The 12,100-nt window shown below is 38.9% G+C and overlaps 1 pseudogene; it reads left to right on the top strand.

Moving 5' to 3' along the window:
- Positions 1–6,294: 6,294 nt before the first annotated feature.
- On the top strand, positions 6,295–6,665 carry LOC101012341 (annotated as a pseudogene).
- Positions 6,666–12,100: the final 5,435 nt, after the last annotated feature.

Raw genomic sequence — 12,100 nt, 5'->3', positions numbered from 1 at the left:
GCCCTTGGACCTTCCCCAAGCAGCCAACCCCAGGGTGGCTGTTTTTCCCACTTTGGCTCCCTACCCTGCATCACTCATGAGGAAAGGCCACCAATAAGTAGAAACTCAGGCTGAGAAAGACTAGCACGGTAAAAGTTATTGTGAATCCAAGTGAGAGAGAAGGAATTAAACCCTGTGACTAAGTCCCCCAAGTCCCTCTCTTCCACTACACCAAAGCACTCCGCCTTCCACAGACAGCAATATACAAGAGAAATGCGGACATAGGTGGCTGTTCTATTCAGAGAAAGTATATGACACTTGGCAATATTCTAGCCATCCCTACACCAGGTGTTTTGTTGTACATTGGCAGCCTAGCTTCTGTGGCGATTACAGTCTAAAATAAAATGAGTATCAAAGTGTATTCATGTTTCCAAGGTAAGAACAAACCTTTAAAAGTCAGATCACTCAAGGATTAGCAGTGTCAGCAGAGAAGAAATATTGATCACAATTTTGAATTGAAATGCAGTAGAATGTTTGGCAACTCAAACATATTTTCTCAGTTTTCTGATGAGCATCACAATCAAGGTAAAAACAACTGCCCTTAGTTGCTAATAATTGTTTATCCTGATAATATAATAATTTTAAAAATGGTATTTCATTTTTCCTTCCTGTTCTGAGGCTACGCAGAGGGCTCAAGGCGTCTGTAATCCCAGCACTCTCGAGCCGCAGGTGGGCCCATTGTATCTGTTAAATTTCTTTTGCTTTTATAAATTACCTGACCCTCGGTATATGTCCCTTTATAGCAGCAAGTGGAGAACTGACTAAGACAATATGGAAGTGTCTGGCATGTGAGTAAGTGAAAACTACACTGGGATACCCATTTTGAAACTAAGTAACAGGAAGGCCAAAGTTTGAATGTAGCACATACAACTAAATGAAACTAGAGAGCTCATCCTGTGTCTGATACACAAGAAGTTAGTGATATTTTTACAGGATTATGTAAATATAACAAGGATGTTCCCTGTCCAACATTCCTGATGGACACAGAAGCCAAACTGGAGATAGTGGATATAAAAGACCCATAGAGGACAACTTGTAGAAGAAAGTTTCTTTGCAACAAAAAGATTTTCCTGGTCCCACTGTCACGCATGTCTTGCTGTGATTCCCTAGCTCCAAGGATGCTGCAGCGTCCTAATTTCACTGGCTACTCACTATCTGTCCCTTCTGACAGAAGCTGTCATGTGAGCCTGCCTGCCCAGCACTGCCCTCAAGGATCAGCCTCCTTCAATCCACCGGCTGTGAAACCTGTCCCCTGCCCCCAAGCATGCGTTTGACCTTATGTGCCATCCTGTTGCCTGCCCAACAAATGCCACCTAGCTCCAACCCTTGAGTAGGCTCTCTGTCACCACCACTCAGTAGCCTGTGAGGTGGAACCACTTTGCTAAGCAGCTGGCCTGCCCTGAGGACCTCTGTAGTAGCCATGGTTGCTTCAGCAAAATGGCCTTTTAATTAGCTTAATAAAGAAAATATTATAGCACTGCGCTTCCTCTAGCATAGAAGTTTTCCTGTTCTTTGACTAACAATACATCTCCCAAATGAGAAATGGAAAAAAATGCTACTAAGTGGATCTCCTTACTTCAAACTAAATAAACAATTCACTACAACTCCCAACCACATACTGTCCCACATTAATGCTACCTAAACGACTCTTTGATTTGCATCAAGTGAATCCATTTATAAGAGAATCCAGCAGAATTGCTAATTTCTGATGACATCAACATAAATTCTATAGTCAAAAGAGGCCTCACAGGCATAATGATACCTGAAGAAAACTGCAGGATAGTGAAATGCATTAGGCTCTAAGCGAGTCGTTTTTAAATGCCAAGGCCAGCATCTAACTTTAATTTTTGTTTTTTCCTGCCTCTAAATAAACTCTTCACATGTGTCTCTGAAGGAGTGAAGCTGGCACCGTGAGGATCAACATGCCTGTAAAGGACCTCAAAGTGATTGAGCTAACCCCTATTCTTTTTTTCACCATCCTCATTTAAATCTTGAATTAAAAAATGCTACATGCCGTGGGCTGCGCCGCCTGTAATCCCAGCACTTTGGGAGGCCGAGGCGGGCTGATCAAGGAGGTCTGAGCTCCGAGACTAGCCTGGACCAACACATGGGAGGAAACCCGCCTCTGCTAAAAATACAAAATTAGCCAGGTGTGGTGCACTTGCATGCCCATCACTCCAGGAGAGGCTGAGGCAGGAGAAGCTGAACCCAGGAGGTGCATACAAGGAGTAGAGATTCATGCCACAGGCACAAGAGCGAAACTCCATCTCAAAAAAAAAGTTTTGATAACTGTAAAGCAATTCACACAAAACTGAATCACTCTCTATATAAAGGGTTACTATAAAAGGCCATTACAAAATAAATAAATACCTTTTAATTTAATTTGAAATGTAATCCAATGCACAAATATTTATCAAATGCTCTACCCTGTTCTAGTACTGTCCTAAGTGCTTGAAAAGACAAATAAGGCTAACATACGATTAACACTCCAAACCTTGGGTACTGAGTGAGGGAAAACAAATCTCGCTTTAAAACCTATAAAATACAGCAGAAAGAAATGAGGCTGAAAGGGAAGAAGAGGTGTCGCATTTTGTGAGAGTAGAGAGGAAGGAAAGACTTGTAGAAATCCACCGCTTTAAGAAGGGATGCTTCTATTGGAATCTTAGGAGCAAATATTGATTTGGTGGAAAAGTAGAGAACTGGAAAGGCCAGTTTTAAGTTAAAAGAAAGAAAGGAATAAGGTCAGCAGAGGCAGTAAAGTACCGGAGACTCCGCCTCACTCTGCGTGGATGTACAAGGATTAAATATATGCATGATCTATAGCTATCATTTTGGTGAGACACTTAATCCATTCTCTCAGCATTTTCACACAGTGTATGGCTATTCACTACACCATGTTGTATAGTAGATCTCCTGAATCTATATATAACATTTCCAAGATAAATTTTAAAAGAGAAGCCAGAGAGAACATAGAGAATGGGAGAGGGTCTTCTTCTATATATTCTGTACTTCACAAGCCTCTGTCTCTAGATGAGAGAGACTGGTAAGTCAAGAGTAAGTAAACATAAAACATTTCCTGACGGCCTGAAGCTACTAGTTCATTAACTTTGAATCTCCATAATATAATTTGGAAGGCCACTTGAATTTGCTCTGTTCTCCGCCGTGGTGCTTTTAGTATTGAGGCAGCATTAGCAGTTCCAAAACTGATAAAGGGCGATGGAAAAGCAGGGACCAGAAGCATGAAGGGGCAGGTACAGCTTTTCAAGATAAGCAGCTGAAGTGACTAGGTGCGGTGGGCTCATCCTGTAATCCTGGCACTTTGGGAGCCAAAGCAGGTGGATCACTCTTTAAGTCAGGAGCCTCAAGACCAGCCTGGCCAACATGGTGAAAACCCCCTCTACAAAAAATACAAACTTATCTGGGTGTGGTGATGGGCACCTGTCCCAGCTACTTGGGAAGGAGTCTGAGGTGAGGAGAATCCACTTGAACCCAGGAGGTGGAGGCACTGCAGTGAGCAGAGAATGCCACTGTACTCTAGCCAAAACAAACAAAAAGTAAGATAAGAGAAGAAAGCAAGTCCCCATTGCCAGAGCAGGATGCAGGACCAAACCAGTGAGGGCAACTCTTCATGGATAAGCATGTGCGTTAAAGAAAAAGTATCCTTAACATCACACCTTGTATGAAAATCAGCTCATTCAGGCTTATGCATATGGACCGCATATCCATTATGTACTTTAAAATTATGGGCTGGAGGTGGTGTCAAGCACACAGGGACCAAAGTAACTAAGCAACACACCTGTCCATCAAAAGAGGCAGACACTGGCTAGAGATTAGGCAGCCTTGGGAGAACACACACACACACACACACACACACACACACACACACATAAAAAGACCCAAGCTGCACCAAGCTGGGGGTTGGTCTCATAGAGAATCAGTTGGCTCTCCCCTCTAAGAGTGTAATACTGTGCTTAATACACTTTGCTGCTTCGTTTTGCTGTGTGTGTCTCGTCCAGATGCTTTGTTTGGGACACAAAAGCCCTGGAACTGCATGGCACCATCTGGTAACAGTATGATGTTCAACACCCTTGGCATTTGTTGTAAATTCCTGCTCATAAAAATGATTTGAAAGTTGTTTCTGTTTTTTGTTTTTAACTTTTAAGTTCAGGGAATTTACACGATGCAGGTTTGTTACATAGGTAAACTTGTGTCATGGGGGTTTGTTGTACAGATTATTTCATCATCCAGGTATTAAGCCTAGCAGTACCCATGAGTTATTTTTCCTGATCCTGTCCCTCCTCACCTTCCACCCTCTGATAGTTTCCAGCGTCTGTTATTCCCCTCTATGTGTCCATGTGTTCTGTCATTTTAGCTACCACTTATAAGTGAGAACACGCAGTATTTAGTTTTCTGTTTCTGCATTAGTTTACTAAGGATAATTGCCTCCAGCTCCATCCGTGTTTCTTCAAAGGATGGGATTTCCTTATTTTTTATTTTTATTTTATTTTTTGAGGCCAGTCTGCAGCTCTATGCGCCCAGGCTGGAGTGCGATGCTTGTGATCTCGGCTCACTGCAAGCTCCACCTCCCGGGTTCACGCCATTCTCCCGCCTCAGCCTCCCGAGTAGCTGGGACTACGGCCATACCACGCGCCCAGCTAGTTTTTTGTATTTTTTAGTAGAGAGCGGGGTTTCACCATGTTAGCCAGGATGGTCTCGATCTCCTGACCTCGTGATCCACCGCCTCGGCCTCCCAAAGTGCTGGGATTACAGGTTTGAGCCACAGCGCCCGGCCTGGGATCTGCCCATTTTTGTAACAAGTAGTATTCGATGGCATACATGTGTCACTTATTTTTGTTGTTAAAAAGAAAAAAGATAAACTAGTTGTTTAACGCTATAGCGATATAAGGCTTACCTATGAATGACGTGATATTTATTTTCCAATGATTTTAGTCAGCTTTCTTCTCTTTTAAATAGATCTTACTAGTTTTGGTAATGTGCCATCAGAAACAATCACCGCGAGAATCTTTGCTTTCTGTTTATTCAACAAATTGCCACAACAAGTGTAATTTAAATTATACAGTATTATCTGAAAGGATTTGTGCTGATCATGGACAGGTGTAGGAAGATGTTGGAATCTAGGTATTACACATTTGAGATTATCTGGTTCAATTTCTGGCTGACTGGAAATAAAGGATGTTGTTTTAGGCATACCTCAAGGAATTCAATCTAGTTCAAGATCCAAGATATGAAAACAAATAAACAAGCAAAGTAGGGAGTAAGTCAGTGAAAAGTATTTTATGAATGCCATAGTTCTAAGTGCATTGGGTCAGATTTCCTGCCAAATCCACTGTTGTTCTGTGACTCTTAAGGTTTCTCCTTTTCATTCCTATTTCATCTTATTTTAAAGTGCATACACCATTCATGAAAATGAATCAAGGCTGAGGTGGTTTTCTTTTTTTTAATGGGTACATTCAACAAAGAATGGCCACTGTGGATCCTTCCTTCCTTCAATGAATTTATACTTTGATTCACCACAAGACTGGTGTAACTTGGGAATAGAACTCTTTTAGAAAAAAACGATCATAGAATAATACAACCTTGAAAATTCACCTACGGTTGTAAAAATAACAGAAAGGAATTTCATCCTGTACCACTCTCTGCCACTTTGCTTGCTCAATAGAACCCTGAATTATAATATCACTAAAATAAATGCAAACATGTCTGAGATGCCTGTAGCCACATGAAACATTCATCTGTAAATAGCCATATTCTTGTTGACTTTATTGGTTGAAAATGGTCCAATTCATCACTTGAGTTACTCATTCTGAAATTAGTCATTAGAAATCACATTATGTGATCCACAGTATTTTAAATTAAGAGGAAAACAAAGAAGAGTTTGTCAAAATTACAGCTGAATTGTCACTTGAATTAATTACCCATAAAAAGTCATGTAAGGTTTGGCATGCCAGAACCCTGTGAAGACAAAAATGTGATGACCTTGTGACAAAATGACAGCAAGTCAATGACTCCAAAAATATGATTAATTTAACAAGGCGGGAACTCTTAATGGACATGTAAATGCCAAACAGATTAGAGAATCTCAGTGAAAAAGGGTGCCATAAACAAAACAGGAAGCCTACCAGCTGAATACAATGCCCACTTGGGAGAATTATATAAGAGCCCTAACAAGAGAGAGGGAGACATTTTGCTCACCAGCCTCATCTGTACAAGAAACTGGCTGGCAGACACGTTGCCATGGATTGCTGTGCCTCTCGCAGCTGCAGTGTCCCACGGGCCGCCACCACCATCTGCACGCCGACAAATCCTGCCGCTCGCGGAGTCTGCCTGCCCAGCACCTGCCCACACACGGTTTGGTTACTGGAGCCCACCTGCTGTGACAGCTGTCCACACCCTGCACCATTCCTCAGCCCCCTGCGGTGCCCACCTGCTTCCTGCTCAGATTCACCAGCCAACCCCAGGCCTGGGAGACCCTCAACCTCACCACCTTCACTCAGCCCTGCTGTGAGCCCTGCCTCCCAAGAAGCTGCTGATGGATGGCTACTTTGCTCAGTGCCCGACAACGAGGAATCCAGAAGCTGTCTCTTCAGTAGTCACTTGCCTCAGTAGTTTACCAGATGTTAAGGTAGATCAGATGGCCCAGATATGAAGAATTTACCTTTGGTTTTAATGGGGGGAAAAAAGAAAAGTATTTTTCACGGTTATTTAGCTGAATAACCATTTGGTTCCTGTGGGCAGGTGAATGTGTTTTATTAGCAAAATACTGTTTCAATCTGTAAGACCTCAGATTACATGTTCTTGATCATAATGCTTCCTGGCTCTTGTTTCTTGTATTGGGTATTTCCATAGAAGAAAATTTCTTGGTGGTTTTTCCAATAAACTATATTTCTCTGGCAAGACGTGTCCTTTATTTATGTTAGTTTTGGGTATATTTCTTCCATTTTAAAAAGGTAAAAAAAGATGATTATTTTAATTTTTTAAAAAAGAATCTATTGGCAGAATGACTAACATTCTGGATACTACTAACATGGCTTGCTAACTTTTAACAGGTTCTCTTTTATATTTGCCTTCTCTTCTCTCTTCCTCCTCAGACAAATGTAATTTTGGTGTGAACCAACATTTATTTGTCTACTCTTCACTAGTAAATCATTCATTTAGTCCTTAAAATAGCACTAATGGATAAGAATAAATGAAGTTTTAAGAGTTATTCAACATTCTCAAAGTCATAGAATTACTTACTTAGAAAATCAGAATTCAGCCTCTTGTATGTCTGACTCTAAAGCCCAATTTTTCCTACCACAATACTACCTTCAATACTAATGAAGCCAGAAGCTTAATGAGCACAGTTATGAAATAAACCCAAAATACGCAAGAGAAATAAAACATGTAAGATTCTTTAACAAAATCCACATTGGATTATAATAGAAAAAGAGTACACTGGTTCGTAGATTAAAATTGGCAAGTATTCAATTCTAAAATCTGGGTATTTTGGAGGTGTACCTATTTCAACTTCATCTTCTCTTAGAGAGAACTCAAAGTGGTCAACTCTAGTCACAAGGCACCAGGAATATACCTCTATTTGCCACTGTACTCTGCACAGATGTTCTACCACAGTAATCAATAGAATGCCAATACTTTTCAGGTGTCTCAGGTTAAGAGCTAAAACTCTGATTAAATATGCTTTAATTCATTACTGAATTTTATCAGCCTACTTAATTTTATCTCACAAAGATTTTTCTTTTCCAAGCCTAGAGAGAACAAGTACATATATGTATATATACTATATATTAATACATTCAATACATTTATGTAACACATATAAATATATGTGTGCATGTATATCTATACATAATACATATATAAAGACACAAGTCAAAATCTGAAAATTCATTGAAATAAAACCACAAGAATACATGCAAGGAAAAGAGTAGGACAAGGAAGGGGAGAAGTAAATGCTTTTAAGCACGCTTGTTTTAAAATGTCCTCAATGTACCTGTTAGTCCCTTCAGAAAGAAATTTCTCAGGGGATTCCACAGGCTTTTTACAGCTCAACCTTAAATGAACAGAACTTAGCAGCCATGGAGTCTATGGGACACAACAGAGGATACTGTCAACAAGAGATTCAGTCCATTCACTCATTCATTTGTCCATATTTCCTGACTGCTTATCCTGTGTCAGGCATCACATTAACGCCAGGAGTAGAAAGATAAAAGAAATGCTATTGCCTCAAGTCTCTAGAGCCCTCAAGTCTCTCCCAAATCTGGTGAAGGAGAAAGACAAGTTATAATCACAATAATTGCAATGCTGAGGGATTCTGCTGTGACTGGGAGGTGAACAGCATGGCATGCAAGCATACAGAAAGAATAACTAAAACCCAGATTTGGTGATTCAGTGTCAGAGGTGAGAAATAGTTATGGAAAGCCTCTGAGTTACCCAGCCTAAGCTTTAAAAGATGAATAGGCAGCAGGAGAGGTAGGGAACAGTTGTTCCAGACAGAACAACAGCTTAATAAATCATGGAGGCAGCAAAGAGGTTGGGGTTTTTAAGCAGGTAGTTGGGAATGACCGGATGAACAATGCATTGAAGAGGGTGAGGCAGAGAAGACAGAAATACAAAGACCCAGACACAAGGGACTCCCCAAAGCAAAGGGGTTTGGACTGAAACTTTGAAGCAATGAAAGATTTCAAGCAAGAGACCAATATAATCATGTTTTGCTTCTAACTGTCTCTTTTCATTATTAATCTTGGATTTACGTCTTCACTGTCCTGGATCCCTCCATTGACTGTAGAAAGATATAATTAAAACTGGACTTCTTGGATGTGTGCTTGTGCGTGTGCGTGTATGTGTGTGTCTAGATTTTTAGCACTCCGAAAATCTACCATCTCATCAAGAATCACCATGCTTTTCTTACAATTGCTTAAAGAAAAAAGATACCCTTTGTTTTTAAAAATAAAATGCTTAGTATCTCTGACACATAGTTTAAACTTCCATTTCTAACCACATAAAAGGTAGCTCTATCCCAATAGGTCCTATATTTAGTTTTTAACACACTGGCTCCCAAACCATCTAAATCATCTCACCTCTCTATGAATCACTATCATCATTTATAAACAAAGGAGAGTAATTCCCAGGTCTCTTAGACCACTGCAGAGAAAATACATTTTAATAAAGTGCTGCACGTCTTGTTAATAAAAGAGAAGAGCTTATTATAATAAACTTGTTGCATTACAACTGTTTGTAATCTGTAACCTTGTCTTATTTATGATTAGAGAAACACAATGTTCTGCATAAGCAGTAACAGTTTCTCTAAGCTTTTACGGTGAACTTAAAGTAATATTGTATCCCAGGTAAGAAGCTGATAGCTTTCTGCCATGAAATTCTAACCCTGAGGGTCTGCAAGCCATGTTTCCTTTGTAATGTTTCCCTCAAAATAATTTTTTTCTTTTTTTTGTCTTTTGCCCTTAGAATCCAATCTTTTTCCTTCCTATTATAATGTATAATAGCAGCAACTTATAATAATATGTTATGTGTATGAAAAATTCTTCCCCCAAACTATAAACTTCATGAGGGCAAGGATGGTGCCTATTTTGTTTATTGCTATATATCCAACATTTATTACAGTGACTAGTACATAGTAACAGCTCAGTAAATGTCTGTTGAATTATTTTTTAAATAATAAGTGAAATAATAATCAGTCCTAAGTAAAAGGGCATACACTTTGGCAGGTATTCATACAAAAATAAATCTAGTGAAAGTCCAGGAACCAGCAGATATCATGAATTCTGTCTTTCAAGCAGAGCCATAGAGAGATTTTCAAATTTTTAAGTTTGTTAATTTATATGCCAAGCACTTTCTCTAATAGTAGATGTGATTATTTATTTATTTATTTGTATAAACTTCTAATATAAATGTTTGCTCTTTCCTGTAAGGTTGCTCTCTTGCTTACCTTCATCTCTTTTTCTTTTCTTCTTTTGACTGTTTCCTTTATCTTTACCTTGCCTTGAATTTGATCTGTAATTTGCTTTAATCATGATAATAATTTATTTTTGCATAGCACTATATGGTTGTCCATGAGCTTTCACCCTTTTTATCACATGTGAACCTCACAGTAATCTCCTGAGTGGAGGAATATGTATGTTATTACCCTAATTTTGCAGAGAAAAAAGATGAAGCTCCTAAAAGTGAATTACTTACCATAAGAAGGAAGGTAACCAGCAGCACCGGGAACAGTCAAGAGCTCTTCTGACTCCTAATGTGGTCCTCTTAAATATACATCCCCATTCCCAAAACATACAAACATGCACCCCACCGTGTACCACTCTACAGGTGTGCCTAAAGGAGGAGGTGGGAGGAATGTGAGAAGAACCATGGCTTGCAGGATGCATGAGACCAAGCTGAGCGGAAATGGTTTGAGGTGTAGAAATGATATTGGCCACAAGCCCACCTTGTGCTCCCTCTTAAACACTGAACTATGCCAGCAGTCTAAACAGCGTACTGATAGCAGAATCCAGGTCTTTCCAACCACAGCTACATTTGATTTCAGGAAAAAATGCAATACTTTGTAAAAAAAAAAAAAAAAAAAAAAAAAGGAAAGAAAAAAAGAGAGAATGAAATCAAGTGTTAACAGATTAATTTAGCTCAGGCTCATAAGTTTCCTTTGGTGATAATTTTACTTGAATTTTAGTTTTGTATTCTTATTATTTTATTTAGTCTATATAGACAGAAGCTAACAATTCAATTTGCCTACCATTAGCAGTGAAGGAAAGAAAGCAAGCCAGCTCTCAATAGAAGACAGATGGCCAATATGCATATGAAAGAATATTTCAACCTAGCTGGTTATAAAAGAAATACAAACACGATAATCATAAAATTGTGTTTTTCACCCAAGAAACTGGAACACACCTTTAAAATAAAGTATCTGTCAACGGTATAGGAAATGGGAATTCTTAATCACACACACCTGGTAGAAATAGGTAATTTGAAAAAAAAAAAAAACCAGGTAAATAGAACCATTCTGAAGAGCAGTATGGCAATGATATGAAAGGCCTTAAAACTACTAGAAATTAACATTTGCCCCTATAATTCTACCAAATAATTAATTCTGTTTCTGAAATAATCAAAAATATGCACAAAGATTTATATACAGAGGTGCTCTATTGCCACAACTATTGTAGAGAAAAGTTGAAAATAACCTCAATGCACAGTAATATACATTTTTAAAGTAACATAGAAGTGCAATTATATAATAAATACTAAAATATTAGAAGTAACACTATCAAATATCTTTTAAAATATAATTACATACAGATACATAGATATACACAAAGGCAAGTTTCAGAACCTATGCACAATGTGATTCCTCCAGTAATGTAATGTAATACTAAACAAATGTATACAAAATATTTGTAGTAAAAAATTACAATAATAAGTGTTTTATAAAGTTTTTCCATATTTCTCAACAGCATATTTCTCCATATTAATGTAATTTTGATCTTCAAAAGCCTCAAAGCTAAAAGAAAGTAAAATTAAGTTCAACTCTTTAAAACAAGGATACTTTATCAGACAAATTGGTATAGATAAAGTGACAGATTAAAAATAAAGCAGCACTGGAGAGCAGGCCCACATATTGTACAGACTCACTGTCATGCAGTATTCCCCAGCAGGGCTGGTGTTGAAAATATAATAACAGAAGGCTTTGGTGATACCTCATAAAGCTTGTGTTCCAGTGACAAATAGCAAGGGTAATCAGTTCAGATTTAGCAATGAACTCAAATAAAAGTTAATTAGGAAAATGGGGACTCTTTACAGTGTCTAAATGTCAAACAAATTAAAGAATAATGGGTGCACTAACATAAACAAGAACCAGGAAAGAAGCCTCTTGGCTGGACCAACTCCCAGTGGAGAGGATATATAAGAGCCCCAGAGAAAGGAGAGATATTCACACCTCAGAAGACTTGTCCTTCTTTTCAATCAAACCCATAAATACCACAGACGCTGATTGCCATGGATTGCTGTGCCTCTCGCAGCTGCAGTGTCCCCACCG

Source organism: Papio anubis, chromosome 17 (assembly GCF_008728515.1).
Source record: "Papio anubis isolate 15944 chromosome 17, Panubis1.0, whole genome shotgun sequence".
NCBI classification, from domain to species: domain Eukaryota; kingdom Metazoa; phylum Chordata; class Mammalia; order Primates; family Cercopithecidae; genus Papio; species Papio anubis.
The sequence above is the reverse complement of the archived record's forward strand: the minus strand, read 5'-3'. Positions and strand labels throughout refer to the sequence as shown.